This window comes from Bos javanicus, chromosome 4 (assembly GCF_032452875.1).
Source record: "Bos javanicus breed banteng chromosome 4, ARS-OSU_banteng_1.0, whole genome shotgun sequence".
NCBI lineage: Eukaryota > Metazoa > Chordata > Mammalia > Artiodactyla > Bovidae > Bos > Bos javanicus.
The window spans coordinates 61,190,222-61,205,834 of NC_083871.1; the positions used below are offsets into that span (position 1 = coordinate 61,190,222).

General features: G+C 42.3%; 1 pseudogene; it reads right to left on the reverse strand.

The window, feature by feature from the left end:
- Positions 1 to 14,337: 14,337 nt before the first annotated feature.
- LOC133246889 (small ribosomal subunit protein eS7-like) lies at positions 14,338 to 14,937 on the reverse strand (annotated as a pseudogene).
- Between the last annotated feature and the right edge of the window lie 676 nt (positions 14,938 to 15,613).

Here is a 15,613-nt window from a genome sequence, read left to right on the forward strand (position 1 = left end):
CCTTTATATTGACAGTTGATTGCCACTCTAGCATTTTCTCTAAAGGGTCTCAATTGAAGGGGAAAATGGATTGGTTTATTGCTCTGGGTCTGTCTTTTCTTGCTGAACTGATTTCTTCCATTTTGATTTCTCTCTGTCCTAATCATTTTGACTAATTAATTACTCTTTGGTCATATTTATCTTCAATTTTTACCTCTCCTGGATCTTCCATATTAAAAAAAAAAAGGTTCCTGCCCTATATGTCTTCATCCATTCAAAGCCAAATGTCTTGGAGAATCATCTGTATTTGTATCCCCAATTCTCCACCCTCTTCTGTGTTGACATTCCACTAAACCCCTTCTCACCAAAGTGATCAATGACCTCCCAGTGCCAAATCCACCTGATGTGTCTTCAGCCCTTATTTTGTTTGACTTCTTTGCAGAATTAAACAATTTAGCACATCTTCCGTTTTTAAGCTCTCCTATATTTGCTTCCACAAACTGCTATCTCCAGGTTTTCCTGCTGCTATTCTTGAAGCACATTCTCAGTTTTCCTACTAGAGTGCTTTTCCTCCATGTTGCCTCCTTAAACGTATCTGTTCTGCAAAGTTCCATCTCTGGGTCTTTGCCTACTTAATCCTCTCTCCTTGAGAAATCTTGTCCACTCCCATGATTTGGATGACCACTCATACACTGGGCACAGTAACATCAGTATCTTCAGGGCAAATCATTCTCTTGAGTTTCAAAAAACAAATCTAACTGCCTCATTTTATTTCTTTTCTTCCCAAATTTATTTCTCCATTTAGTTATATATCTGGGTGAAGGCCACATCCATTCACTCAGACAGAAATTTTAGAATTGTCTTTAATTCCCTGTTCTTACCCAATTTTCACAGTAAGGCAATCACCAAGCCTAGTCGATTCCCCCAAATAGCTCTCAATTCCATCTCTTATTTTCTTTCCTTATCATTTCTGCCCTGCTGCTGCTGCTGCTGCTAAGTCACTTCAATCGTGTCCGACTCTGTGCGACCCCATAGACGGCAGCCCACCAGGCTCCCCATCCCTGGGATTCTCCAGGCAAGAACACTGGAGTGGGTTGCCATTTCCTTCTCCAATGCATGAAAGTGAAAAGTGAAACTGAAGTCGCTCAGTCATGTCCGACTCTTAGCGACCCCATGGACTGCAACCTACCAGGATCCTCCATCCATGGGATTTTCCAGGCAAGAGTACTGGAGTGGGGTGCCATGGCCTTCTCCGATTTCTGCCCTAGGTAACTGCTAAATACATCCTAAATGGAATTCCTATATCCTTCTCTTGTCTTTGTCCAGTTTACTGTTCTTGCTTGTGCAGGAATTTGCATTTTTGAGATTAAATCCGTCATTCATTAATGCAGGGGTACCCAACCTCCAGAATCTAATGCCTGATATCCGAGGTGGAGCTGATGTAATAATAATAGAAATAAAGTGCACAGTAAATGTAATATACTCGAATCATTCCAAAACCAGCCTCCTCCATTTCCATGGAAAAATTGTCTTCTACAAAACTGATCCCTGGTGTCAAAAAGTTTGGGGACTGCTGCTAATGATACCCCACTGGTTTCTGGGTAAAGTTTAAGTGCTTTCACATGGCCATCAGTGTCCTCTTAGTCTAGCCCTGTCTTCCTTTCATGCTGCAGCAGAGGGTTTGTTGTCTCCCACAACCAATCTCCTCTTGATTCCTGGCACTCTCCAGCTAAAACTACATTTCCCATGAGGATAGGTGTAGCCACGGGATGAAGTTTGTGTCTTACTTGTTTAAAAGAATATTGCTTGCCCCAGACATCCTTGCTTTCTATCTCCTTAAGCTAGAACCAGACATGTCTGTGACCCATCTTCAACTGTGCAAAGGCAAAGGGATGAGATGGTTCCCATAGAGCAAAGCTGCCCATCAACCTCGGCCTGCAAGACAGTCATGTGAGAAGCAAATAAAAATCCATATTATTTGGGGTGCTGTATTGTGGGGAATGCCCTGGCGGCTTAGCAATAAAAAACCCGCCTGCCAATGCTCGCCAATTTAAGAGATGGGGGTTTGACCCCCTGAGTCAGGAAGATCCCCTGGAGAAGGAAATGGCAACACACTCCAGAACTCTTACCTGAGAAATCCCATGGACAGAGGAGCCTGGTGGGCTACACTCCATGGGGTTGCAGAGAGTTGAACATGACTTAATGACTAAACAACAACAACAATTGTGGGGTTTATCTTTATGCTTTATCTTAGCCTTTTCCCTAACTAGCTGAACGCCTTCTCCTCGGGCAATATATGTGTTGTTTCAAGCCACTAAAGTTGTGGTAATCTGTGCAGAATAAATTGGAAACTAATAGAAGTAGTATTATCAGCTGAATGAACTTGGACAAAATATTTAATCTACCTATACCTTGGTCTCCTCTTATAAAGTAGGGATAACATTCTTTCTGTGATTTTGAAGACTGAATTAGATATTATATCAAAAGATTTTGGCAGAGTGTTTGGCACATGGTAAGCACTCTGTAAACAGTAGTAATCACTATTAATAATATCCTCATTGTTATTATTGTTCACTGATTTGCCTAGTACTTCTGATTGGAGAGGAAGGAAGAGACAGAGGAAAAAAAGACAAAACAATAAACATCTCTCTCAGAAATCTTCAGGCGTATTTGGTTTAGCTCTGTTGTAAACTGTCTTTTAAATTCACAGAATGTACTTCATTTCGTTCTGCTTTCTCTCTCTCGCTTTAGGTATTAAGATCTATTTTAAATTTAGTGAAAGTCCCCTTGGCATCGTGTAAATGTCACACCATTAAATATATATTCAAGGAGTGCTCAAGCAGCCTGGCTTCCCTGCCAAGAAATGGAGTCCCGGAGGTGGGCAGGTGGAGGAATGGCAGACACACCCTGCCGCGGACCCTACTGTCCTTACTCACCAAGACCATGTGTACTGAGCTCCAAATCCGGATGTGTGGTCTGACAAATGTATTTTCTCCCGAGTTTCAGTTTATTTTTATGAAAGGCTTACACTGGTATTAAATCACATGAAATTTAGTGGATAATCTTTGTTGCAAAGAATAAAACCTCAAGTGAAAATTCAAAGAAAATATATTTTTGACATTTGAATTATCTATGCCAATCTGGAATGTAGGGTTTGTTTGACATCTGTGGTTTTTTGTTTTTGTTTAGCTTTGCTCTTGAACATCCCCTTCCCTACTTTTTCCCTGTGAGCCGTGCTTCTCCTGTTCTAATCAACTGACTCTAATGAGCTGCCAGACACAAAACCTCAGCTTCTGGTTGATTGAATAGACACATGATGCTGACCTGACCAGTCGCAATACCCCACTCCCTGGCCAGTGATTTGTCCCATGAATAAGCACATGACTTTAATGGAGCTAATCTCATACAGACAGATGGAGAGCGCAACTCTCTCTTTACTCTTGAGAAGCACGTGGTGGCGACACACAGAGATGCTCTTGCCCGCCATACTTGCTACCACAAAAAGGAAACATCTGCAGGAAGTGGATGAGGCCAAAGACCAGAAAGAGGCAGGATGAGAAACAGGAAGGAGAAAAAAACTCTTAATGATATTTGTGAGCCCTCAGACCCTGCACTGCCTGTCACCAGTTACTCCCCATTCTTCCCTGTACACGAATCAATACATCTTTTTCGAGTAGGTTTTCTGTCACTTGAAATGGAAGGAGCCCTGGCTAATACAGAGTCATGGCAAAGAAATGTTGTCAAAAAGAGACCTCAGAAAATCTAGCCCAAAGGTAGGTGAAACACAAAAAAGAAGAGAAAAGAGTGGATACAACAAACAGCAAGACAAAGTGAGAAGAGAACCAGACTCAGAGTCAGAGCACCAGGGTTTATGTTCCAACTCTGCCATTTACCAATGACCTTGGTAAGCTGTGATCTTGGGTGACAGCATAACATTTCCATTTAATGATCTGGAAAGTGGACGATTCTGATCTCTCTGTCATATAAAACATGATGCACTAAGGGATGCTCACCTGAGATGATAAATGTGAGTGTTCTTTGTAAATGTTAAGTGCTTGCAAATGGCATTTATTACACAGAAAGCAGCACATTTAAAAGAGTATGGATTGAAACTGAGACTAGAAAAGTAATGTTAAGCCCAAAGTAGCTGAACTCATGAGAGAGGACTAGGAAACCCAGTAAATAATTGACTCTTCTATGAACTATCAAAAGAGCTGACAATATTGAAAGTCACTGATTAAGTAGAAACATGAAAACTCTATGCAAAAACTAGAAAATAATTCTAAGGCTGTGTGTAAGTTAAGAGTCGCAAGAGAGAAGAGAGAACCATTGTTTGTGAGTTGCCCACAATATCTCACCTATGTACCAACAAGCCCTCACTTGACCTATGCAGCTACACTGCAAGAGTCAGGTATTATTGTCCCAGTTACATATTTGAGGACAATAAGGCTCAAAGCTTACATTCAAGCCCAAGTCTTATGATTCTACAACCAAATCAGTAGATTATACATTGATAATACATTTGAAGGTAGACTTTGGGGTTTAGATAAGGATACGCATAGTTTTCATTCCAGATTAGAAGAACCAATCAATTAATATTTTAAGAATCAAGGAATTCATTTATTTAAAAATTTAAAAAGTTAATTATGAATGGTTTTCTGTCAGATTTAAAGACTTATTAGTGCTTTCAGTCATAAATAGGAATATTTGTCTCCTCCTCTGCTTATCAAGAATTGTAAAGGGTCTGGGATTTTACCCTACTTACAAGTAAATAATTTAGACTGCTACAATTCTATGGATGCTGGCAGAGGATACAAGACTCCCAGTTGGAGACCAAGAATGTTATTACTCATGGTTGAAGCAATAGCCAGAGGTTTACATTGATTTGTATTGGTTGGTTCTCAACACTGAATTTCTCCCCACCAAGTCCCAAAGGGTGGCAAAGAAAGTTCATGGTGGGTGCCCACACGTGCCATGGGTTGCATTATGGGAGAGGGACAAGTGGAAGCAAACCTACTCTTTGTCTGGAGGGGATGTTACCTCATCCCTCAAAACTGCCTACGGCAAACACTACTCGGAGAAGCAGCCTAGATAAAGAGCAACCAGCGCCTTTCACTTTGGGCATACCCAGCAGGAATGCATAGGAAGGCCCAGGGTCCATGGTGGATTGCCCTCCCTAGCACTGAGATCCTCCTTTGACAATACTGAAGTCTTATTCCTACTTATCCTCTCCAACCACAGTTTCATTCCTTTGCTCTGCATTGAAATCTTCCCTTGCACATATTTCTTCAGGCTCTTTTCTCTCTTTTGTTGTGAATATCTCCCACTTTCTCCTCAAAGTTCTTAGAAACACTGTCTTTGCACCCCCACCACTCAGCCACCACATAAAGCCTTGTGATGTGTGTCAACTAGTCTAGGCTAAATCACCAGGGAAGTCTCCTTCTGGTATTTCCCATCAGAGCAGGTTGCAAAAGACACTGCTTCATGCAAACTGGAGGACTGAGAGAGGAAGTAGCTGTTTCCCCATGTTGTCCCAGTTACCTCAGCAAATAAACATGAATCTAGATGCTATGGTGAAGGGATCCTACAGATGTAACCTACCTCATCAATTGACTTTAAGTTCATCAAAAGGGAGATTATCATGGGTTGGACTGAGTTAATCAGTTGTAAGACCTCTGAAAGAGGACCTAGGCCCTTCCTGAGCTAGAGTTGCAAACAGCAGTTGGCCCTGCAATTGCTCTCTTTTCCCATTGGATCTTTCTTCCCAACTCCCTGACTGTGAACAAGTTTCAGCCTGGCCCCACAATGTGTCAGCCTGCTGGAGGTCTTTTCTGCCGGACTGCCTGCCTTATGGACTTTGGGTTAGCTGAGCCAGTCAGCACAATTGTATAATCCAACTCCATATAATAAATACTGAAATATATTAATGAGAGAATGAGAGAATTAACATAATATTATAACAATATCAGATAATCATAAACATTAATATTTATTCTCAATAATATATTGATCATTGACATAATCAATAAAGAACACATTCATATTAACATCTATAATTGACAGATAATTTATAAACAACATATGTATCCTACCAGTTTTGCCGCTCTTATTGAACCCTGACTGATATATGTGCCACTTCCTGGAAACTGTTCGTTTGTTGAGACTAAGACCTCCTTCCTGTCTAATTCAACAGTTTTCTCAGTCCTCATTTGGCATGACCCCTCTACTAGGCATCACCTCTTTAATGATGGTTTCTCCTTTAATGATGATTTCTCATCACTTCCCCTTTGGCTTTGGAAATATCATTTAGGGTCTCTTCCCAGTCTCTCTCTCTCTTTTCCTGTTTTTCTGATTCCTCTGGTTCTTTTAACTTTGGTCATTTTCCTAAGATAATTCATGTTATGTATTGTATCTCTTCCTTTTCTCGTACAGGCAGTCTTCGGTCCTCAGAGTCTTGACTATATTCAATGCCAGTGACTCAAATATGTATCTCTCATTTTCATCATCTTGGAGTCCTGTTAGTGTAACTCTTGCCTGACCTAGTTCATGAAAGATTCATTGAAATGAAGACCATCCCCAGGGCCATTTGAATCTGCTGCTCTTCTGGACTCTGGAGAAACCGTCTTCATGATGATGGTGATACTGACTGGCACCACCATCTTTTATTGAGCCTCGATACGGATGCTATTGAAGGTGCTTTACAAACATGATCTCATTGAATTCTTACAACATCCTTGTGAAGTAGATATTATGATTCCCATTTTTCTTATGAGAATCCGAGATTTGGGGAAATTCCATGCAATTGGCCTTGGGAACAACAGCTGGTAGATGTCAGAGTTAGGATTTTTGCCCTTAACTCAAGCCCCAACTAACTGGCAATAGTGCCTTTGGAGAAGACATGAACAGCAAGGGCACAGTCATCAAAGACCATTTAAATCTGTACGATCTGGCCAAGCATGGCAGGGCTGGGCAGGTAGCTCTATCTTAAAAGCTGGCAGTAGCACTTAGGTGACTACTGAAACCATTATAGCCTTGGGTCTAGTCTAGCTGCTATAATCACAGGTTTCCTTTGCCCTTGGTTCCTATTGCAGCTTTGTAGATTCCCTGGATGAGATTGTGTACTCTCAGCCAAAGAACAGCCAAATCATTCTCTTGCCAAGCTGTCTGTCTCCAATGATGGACAATAACCCAGCCTCCAGACAATATTGTTGTCTCACTGATACTGCCTTACCACTCCTGATCCATGACCTTGACACCACTGAGTCTCAGTCACACCATGTCTGGCAGACCAGTACCCAGCAGGCCAAGGGATTTAGTGATTATTCCTGCTGATGTCAAGTCAGTGCAGTGTTTTCTGCAGAATCATGGTGCTTAAAGCATCCTGTGCAGCAAAGAGCAGCAGAAGACTGATGCTGATAGAAAAAAAAAATTGCCTTCTTCCCCAAACAAGAATTTTGGGCAATTTCTTCTCTTGGCTAAAGTCTTTATGTTTCTGGCATGATGTTTACTTTATGGTCCAATCATCAAACTCTGATGTAGCTATGAATAAAGATTATGTTGAATATGAAGAACAAATTACAAAGATGGCTGTGGAAACCTTGCATATTTCAAAGGAATATATGCCAGGATGTGAGAAAATCTTGGCAGATGCTTCTCTTGGAGAAAAAGAATAGTGTAATTACCTACTGACTCTGGGGACCATACCTTCTGCTTCTCTAAAGAAGAAGTCCTTGTTAATATATTTTACATAAACCATTTCCTTTTGTGATACTTTGTGGCTTTAGTTTGCTTAAACATTTATTTCAGTTGGTTGTGAATTTATTCTAGTCTTTTCAGAAATTAGTTTTACAAGATCCCTGTACCAATTCCCCCAGCCAGTACTGTGCATTCCACACCTTCTTTGTTAGTTCACTGGTAAGAGGAGCCTAAAAATGGCTGGGGAATAGGCTCAGCTCCCGATTTAATTGAACTAGAACTCTCTTTTCTGGCAGAACATCCCTTCACAGAATACAGATATCAAGATAGTGATAACATCAGACTTCACTCAAGCCACTCTCATTTCTCTTGGTTCTTAGGTCCATGCACACTGAAGAAGATGGTACCTGCTTGTAAGGAACTATCTTCATCAGACCATTCCAGCAATCTATCAAGTCATCTGCTTTGGGGTAACAGGAGCAAGAGCCCTTCGCCACACCTCCTTCACCACCAAATAAGTGCGTTAAATGGATACATTTTGTGAGAAACCATGTCAATGGATAAGGCATTTGTAGACCCATAAGTGGGAATGCCAGCAGAAGAGTTCTGAGAAAGGAAGGCAAATGTGTATTTGGGATATATATTTATTCCTGCGAGGACAAATTATTGCTTACTTCAGGGAATGGTGTTTTATTAGGACTCAGTTGCCTCTGCACTTGAAAAGTTGGGCAGTCCGTATTGACTCTCACCAAGTCAACCTTGGGAATGAGAAGTCCATGTTAAACCTCCATCTTAGTCTCTGTTGCCATGGTCTACATGGGCTCATTGAAGAAGTACTAACGTAGCCAAGGAAGGAGAATGACTGACAGCTACCTTTCCCACTATCCATCAAGAGCATTTTCATGTTGGTAGCTAAAAACCAGGTGCTAGGAGTAATTATTAATTTGCTCCAGTAATCGTACCACATCCAAAATCTCAACTGTGATTTCCATAACCACCTGATTTAGTCTGGGACAATCTACAATTATTCTCTAAGACCCATCTGGTTTGTGCACCTGCCAAATAGACTAGTTAAATGGAAATATGGTAGAATTAATCACCCTGCACCTTCTAAGTCTCTGATGATGGCATTAAACTCTGCAGTTCCTCCAGGGATACCACATTGCATTAAGGTGATTATTTGGGGGCTTCTACTTGGCTCTTCCTGTCAATGTAATCTTCATTTCACACCATAGGGAGCTAATGTGTGTATTCTGCCAGTTGAGTACATTAGTTCCCACCGTACCTTTAGGAATGGAAAAATAACTAGAGTATAAGAATCGGTTAAGAGGAGACAGTTGTGCATGCCAAGGATGATCAGTGTCTTATCCCTTTCCCTCTCCTCCCGTCATGGAGATTGTCTCTATACTTCTCAGATATAGGCAACTCAATCACAAAATCTCATTTTAAGAGGCTGTGTCCCAGGGGCACTTCTCTCACTACTAATTATTATAGAAGTCAAGATTCTGGCAGGAAACAAGTAGTACATTCAAATGGGGATAATGGGAGAGTACAATAAAGGGCCATTTTACAAAGATGTGGACAGATTTAATAGACACCAATAAGGAATAGAGGAGGCACCAGGGGGTTAGCAACAATGGGAGCACCCCTTGGAACTCAAGAGAGGCAACCTGGAAAGAGCTTAAACTTCAGTAAGGATTATAGCTGCTACCAATCTGTAACCTAGAAACACAGAGGCCAGGGGAATAAAAACCTTGACTTCAATGCACTCCTGCCCTCTAATGCCCTGCCAGTGTCATCCATTGGCCCAACTCAATGAGAAGTCACACAGAGAGAGGCCCATTGGTACAACCCATATAGATCATCCTCCCTGGGCACAGAGCAGGATGAAAGTTGAAGAGTAGATCTGGAAGGGCTAATGAAGACTGTCCAGCACATCATCTTCAGCAGAAGACCCACTCTGAGTACTCTAATATATCAATATGTCCCCAAGCCCTGGAACTCCCCACTCTGCTTCTCTTACTCCATCTTTTCACTTCCCATGGCATTGTCAGCACCTACAATATGTGATCTATCCATTTATTATACTTATGGAGCATTCTCTACCTCTCTAGCAGAAAGTAAGCTCTCCTAGCATAGACATCTTCATCTGGTTTTGCTCCCTGATGCTTCCAAATTACCCAGAACAATTGCTGGTACAAAGTAGGTGTTCAATAAATATATGTTGCTGAATACACATAATAATGAGTTGCGGATAATGAGAAACCAGTAGGCAGAGAAGAAGGCAGACCTAAGAGCTGATATACTAGTGATAAATCTCTAATCCTCCATAGATCTTAAAGAGAGGATTTGGGACAAATTTGGGGTATGGAAAGAGGAAAGAAAACAGGGAGGCACCAGGGAAGATTTAATTTATGTCAAGAAAAGTGAAGAATTTGTTTGATTGTTGTTCTAGAAAATCTCACAGAAGTATCAGTGTATAGTTTACCTTAAGGATTAAGGAATAAAAGTGACCAACACTTGAAATGGGCCCTCGTGGTCCAGTTAATAAACCTGAGTCTCTCCCGCCTTACTCAGAATCTATTTCTCTTCTCTCAGCCTATACAATTACAGCAGACATGGGGGTGAATGGAAGAAGGAAATGGCAAACTACTCCAGTATTCTTGCCTAGAGAATTCCTTGGACAGAGGAGCCTGGTAGGCTGCTGTCCATGGGGTCGCACAGTCGGACACGACTGAAGCAACTTAGCATGCATGCATGCATTGGAGAAGGAAATGGCAACCCACTCCAGTATTCTTGCTAGGAGAATCCCAGGGACAGAGGAGCCTAGAGGGCTGCCATCTATGGGTCGCACAGAGTTGGACACGACTGAAGCAACTTAGCAGCAGCAGCAGCAGAGGGTTAATGGGGCTGAGATTAACTGAGAATTAACCAGCACTCCTTCAGGCTCTTAAATCTCCTCCTTTGACCCTAATACATTTATACCATTAAAAAACAAAATTGTACTAGTACGAAAAGAAAGTTGGGGCTGGGTAAACACATTTGTGCTACAATGAGGGTACAGATGAGCAAGGTTGGAACCCTCTGTTGCTCTTGCTTGCCTGACAGCTTCTTCCCCTTCATTTGGCGACATTACATTTTACTTTGGGGAGTGTTATGGATGAAACAGTGTCCTCCCAAATTCATATGGTGAAGCCCTGTCCCCCAGAGTATCAGCATTTGACTGTAATTAGAGACAGGGCCTTTAAAGAAACATGTGTGCATGTGTGTGTGTGCACGCGTGTATGTGTGTTAGTTGCTCAGTCGTGCCTTTTGTGACCCCCATGGGCTCTGTCCATGACATTTTCCAGTCAAAAATACTGAAGTGTGTTGCTATTCCCTTCTCCAGGGGAATCTTCCCAACCCAGGGATCGAACCCGGGTTTCCCTCACTGCAGACAATTCTTTACTGTATGAGCCACCAAGGAAGCCCTTAAAAAAGTGTAATTAAGGTTAAGTGAGGTCCTAGGATGGCGCCCTAATCCAACAGGAGTGATGGTCTTATAAGAAGAGGAATAGACTCAGAGAAGAGGCCATGTGAGGGATTAGAAAGAAGGTGGCCATCTCTAGGTTAAGCAGAGAGGCCTCAGGGGAAACCAAACCTTCCAGCAGCTTGATGTTAGACTTCAAGCCACCAAAGTGGTGAGAAAATACATTTCTGATATTTAAGGCACCAGTCTGTGGCATCTTATTATAGCAGCCCTAGCAAAGTAAAACAGGAGGACGAAACCTCTCCCATTACTCATGGCATGACAAAATCAACATATGGTTCTTTTTTTCCTGCTTTTTCAACAAGGCACCCACATTTTCATTTTGCACAGCGACCTGCAAATTATATAGCCAAGCCTGTCCATCATTGCATGGATGATCTCAAGTGGCTCTGGGATGTTTTTGTTGTGACTTAATGGAGGCAGGAGAGGAGACTGAGAAAAAGGTGCATGAACATCACTGAAGGGAATGCAGGGAGAGAGAAAAGGGTCTCAAAGGGAGATGGTGGCATCAATCAGTGACCTTTAGTGATGTAACCGTGCAGCCTGTGAGGAGCAACAGGGACAGCATCACTAAAGGAAGGATGCTTAGTGGATAAAGGCAGTTTCCTCCTTTTAAGTTGTGCTGATAAGAGCAATTTAGTGCTGAGAATGATGGTAGAGAAAGGTTCTCTTCTCATATAATTGCTGATAACCTCCTGTCTATTACTCAAGCTCAGTACTGGGATGTATTTGTACAGAAAAGCTGAGAGCTTGCTCCCAGGAAATTCGGGAAACAGAGTGATAGATTGATTGATTTGTCAAGCCCGGGCAGACAGAAACAATTTTCTTGACTAGACTTAGAAGTTAATGCAGATGGCAGGTTCCTTCAGTCTTTAATACCTCTCACCCTGGGTTTGGAGCTTGTTCCCAGGAGGATGTCACAGCCTCCCTGGAAGGCTCTGGACTTTTGCTTGAGGCATTTGAAAGGAAGAGGAGATAAAACAGCACAGCAGGAACCTGAGAAAGATTTTAGCACAAGGTGGGTGTGCCTGCTGGTAGTCATTTAAAACCTGATCCTGCCTCTGTTTTCCGTGTCCAGTCATCTACTGGTGCATCAGAAGCTCCTGTGGGGATAGAAGGCAAAGAATATGCCAACCAAATGCTGATTCTTTACACCTGGAACACGGGCTCCCAGTCTCTGTCTGATGGACTGAGACACTAGATTGTCAGGAAGTGTATGACCATGCAGAGCCCAGTGGCTTGGAACCTAAGCAAACACAAGCCTGATCACCCTGCTCCTGGCCTCTTCTTGCCTGCACCCACTCTGAGATCACTGATCTTTGTTTTCAAGGGGGAAGGGAAAATGAGAGAGCAGCCCCCCATCCCCTACATCTTGCACAAATACTCATTTCAGTCTTCACATTAAATGCACAACCTTTTCTACCTCTTGCAAGGTGGGGTTTGGGGGTGGGGGAGGTTGGTAGTGTTGAGCTCTATACCACAGACATCCCATCTCTAACGTCTCCTTCCCACAAACACTCCTGGCGACCCCAAATGGCATGTAGCTCCCTGTTTCGCCTCAGTCTTTCCCCTCTCTCTGCCTTTATGCTGCCCCCTCTATTGGAATGCCTTCCCTACTTCTTTATTAACTAGTGTGCATCAAATCCATTTCCTCTTCTTCCTGGCCACACAGGTTAAGACTATATTTCCCAGACTGCCTTGCTGTCAGTTGTAGCCATGTGACTGGGTTCTGGCCAATGGTATGTGAGCAGAAGTGAGGTGTGCCAGTTCTAAGCCTGATCCTTAAGAACCTCTCACATAAGATCCTCCAAGCTCTTTCCCATCTATAGACTAATGTGAGGGACCACAGTGCATGGTGAACTGAGGGATAAAGGGGATGAGGCCACAAGAAGAAAGCAACCTAGTTCTTTTAATAAACACTTGGAGGAAAACCACTGCTGATCATCAGAAACATCTATTTTGGAAAGTGAGAAATAGACTTTAATTATCTTTAAGGGTTGTTTAAGCAGCCAGTGTTACCATAACTAATACACTGACTTCTAATAATATTCTCCCTCTTCCTGAGGGTTATAACACAGTTGTAACCCAGAAATTAGCTCCTCAAATGTCCTCCACCCAACTTTTCTTAGAGTGCTCCTGCTACTGCTAAGTCGCTCCAGTCATGTCTGACTCTGTGCGACCCCATCAACGGCAGCCCACCAGGCTCCCCCGTCCCTGGGATTCTCCAGGCAAGAACACTGGAGTGGGTTGCCAATTCCTTCTCCAATGCATGAAAGTGAAAAGTGAAAGTGAAGTCACTCAGTCATGTCCTACTCTTGGCGACCCCATGGACTGCAGCCCACCAGGCTCCTCCATCCATGGGATTTTCCAGGCAAGAGTACTGGAGTGGGTTAGGGTGGACTCCCCCAAATTCCAGCCTTTTGGCCTCCTTAGGTCCTCACTTGGACTCTTGGTCTCTCCTTTGAGTTGTAAAGATGCAAAACCTAAAGATATAGACCAGTGACTGGCAAACTATGACCCACACACAAGATCTAGCACAGATTTTGCATAACCCACAAACCAAGAGTGGTGTTTACATTTTTTAAATGCTTAGGAAAAGCATAAGAAGAATAAGATTTCTTGATGTAGGAAAGTCATATGAAATTTAAATTTCAATGTCCATAAATAAAGTTGAACAGAAACACAGCCTACTCACTCCCTTATGTATTGTCTATGGCTGCTTGCACAGTAGAATGGCAGAGCTGAGTAATTGCAACAAAAATAAAGCCTACAGTATTCTTATTTACTTACTTTCTTGTGGGATCTTAGTTCCCTGATCCGAGACTGAATCAGGGCCTATGGCAGTGAAAGCACCAAATCCTTACCACTGGACTGCCAAGGAATTCCCAAAGCCTACAGTCTTGACTACCTGGCTCTTTACAGAAGACATTTTCCTGGCTTAGACCCTTTATTAGTAAAAAGACCACCATGGATGCAAACAGTCTCCCATTTGACTCTGCACTCTCAGCTTTGTCTTCTGCAATGATGCCCGTTTATATCTGCATTTCCCAAATGGTTTGCAAGATGATAATGTGACAGAACACAAACGGTTCTTTAATCAATTAAATCTTGGGCTTTTTATTGTGAATAATATTTTATTTAATCATTTTTGTTTGCAACTGAAACTCTGGGAATTCAAAATTAACATCCTTGCCCATGAGCTTCTTGTAGAGACGAGAAAATGTTTCAGCCTTGTGTTCCACGTTGTTCTGCTGTGCTTTATCCAAATGGACCATTATGAGTCAGCTGCCGTCCAGCTTCATGGGGATTCTCTTACCCACAATCTCACTTGCGAAAACCAAGTTCTCCAGGATGGTGTCATGCATGGCAGTCAGAGTGAGGCTCCTGGGATGCTTTTGCTTATTTTTCGTACAACTTTTTTGAGTTGGATTAGGCAGAATTCTCCTCTGAGCGATGAAGATGATGTGTTTCCCTCTGAACTTCTCCAACTTGTGCAGCAGCTGCCCATGGATTTTTAGGAAAGATTTCAACTGCTGAATGGGAACAAAGATGATGATAGCTTTCCAGCCACCACCAACTTCAGTTTCCTCGGCGTCTGTTATGTTCGGCTCCCGCAGCTGGGCCTTGAGGTCCGAGTTCATCTCCAGTTCCAAGAGGGCCTGGGAGATGCCCAATTCAGACTCCTCCAACTTCTCTATGTTGGGCTTCATGATCTTCATGCTGGAAATGAACATGGCCTGCACCTGGCAGATGTGGCCAATACTTGTTGCTGCCACTGACACCAGTAGGCCTAGGAAGAGCAAATCTTGGATTTTTAAAAAAGGATAAAATTTATTTCATTACCAGAAGTATTTTCAGCTCTTGAAATATGCTTGTAAATATGGAAGGATATTTAATGGATAAATATCCATTGGATAAAAGTGGATAAATAAGCTATCCAAATTGGGTATATAAATTTTAACATTCCTCAAACTTATTTCATCACTCATCAGATTTTTTAAAGAACGTCCATGATTATCTCAGAATGCTCCACACCACATAGTTTTATCCACACTACTCTATACCTTTACCAGATATCAAAAGATTGTCTTCTAATTTGGAGAAATAAAGCCCTCTTCCTAGTGAAGCCCCCTCGGTCATTCACTCCCCTCTTAAGGCACAGAAAGTTAGAGTGGTGATTGCTTCTGTCACCTCTTTACTGATGACAGACCTGCTCACATTTTCTCTCCCCTATCTGTGGTATCATTCCTCTTCCCTACGTACTCATCACCCCTTCGAAGACATGAGAAGACAGGAATTTTCAAGCTGCAAGTTATAACTCAGCAGTGGGTCATGAAATCAATTTAGAGGGTCAGTGATCAGCATTTTTTTAAATAATAAAATACAAGAGGATATAAAACATTAGAGTGC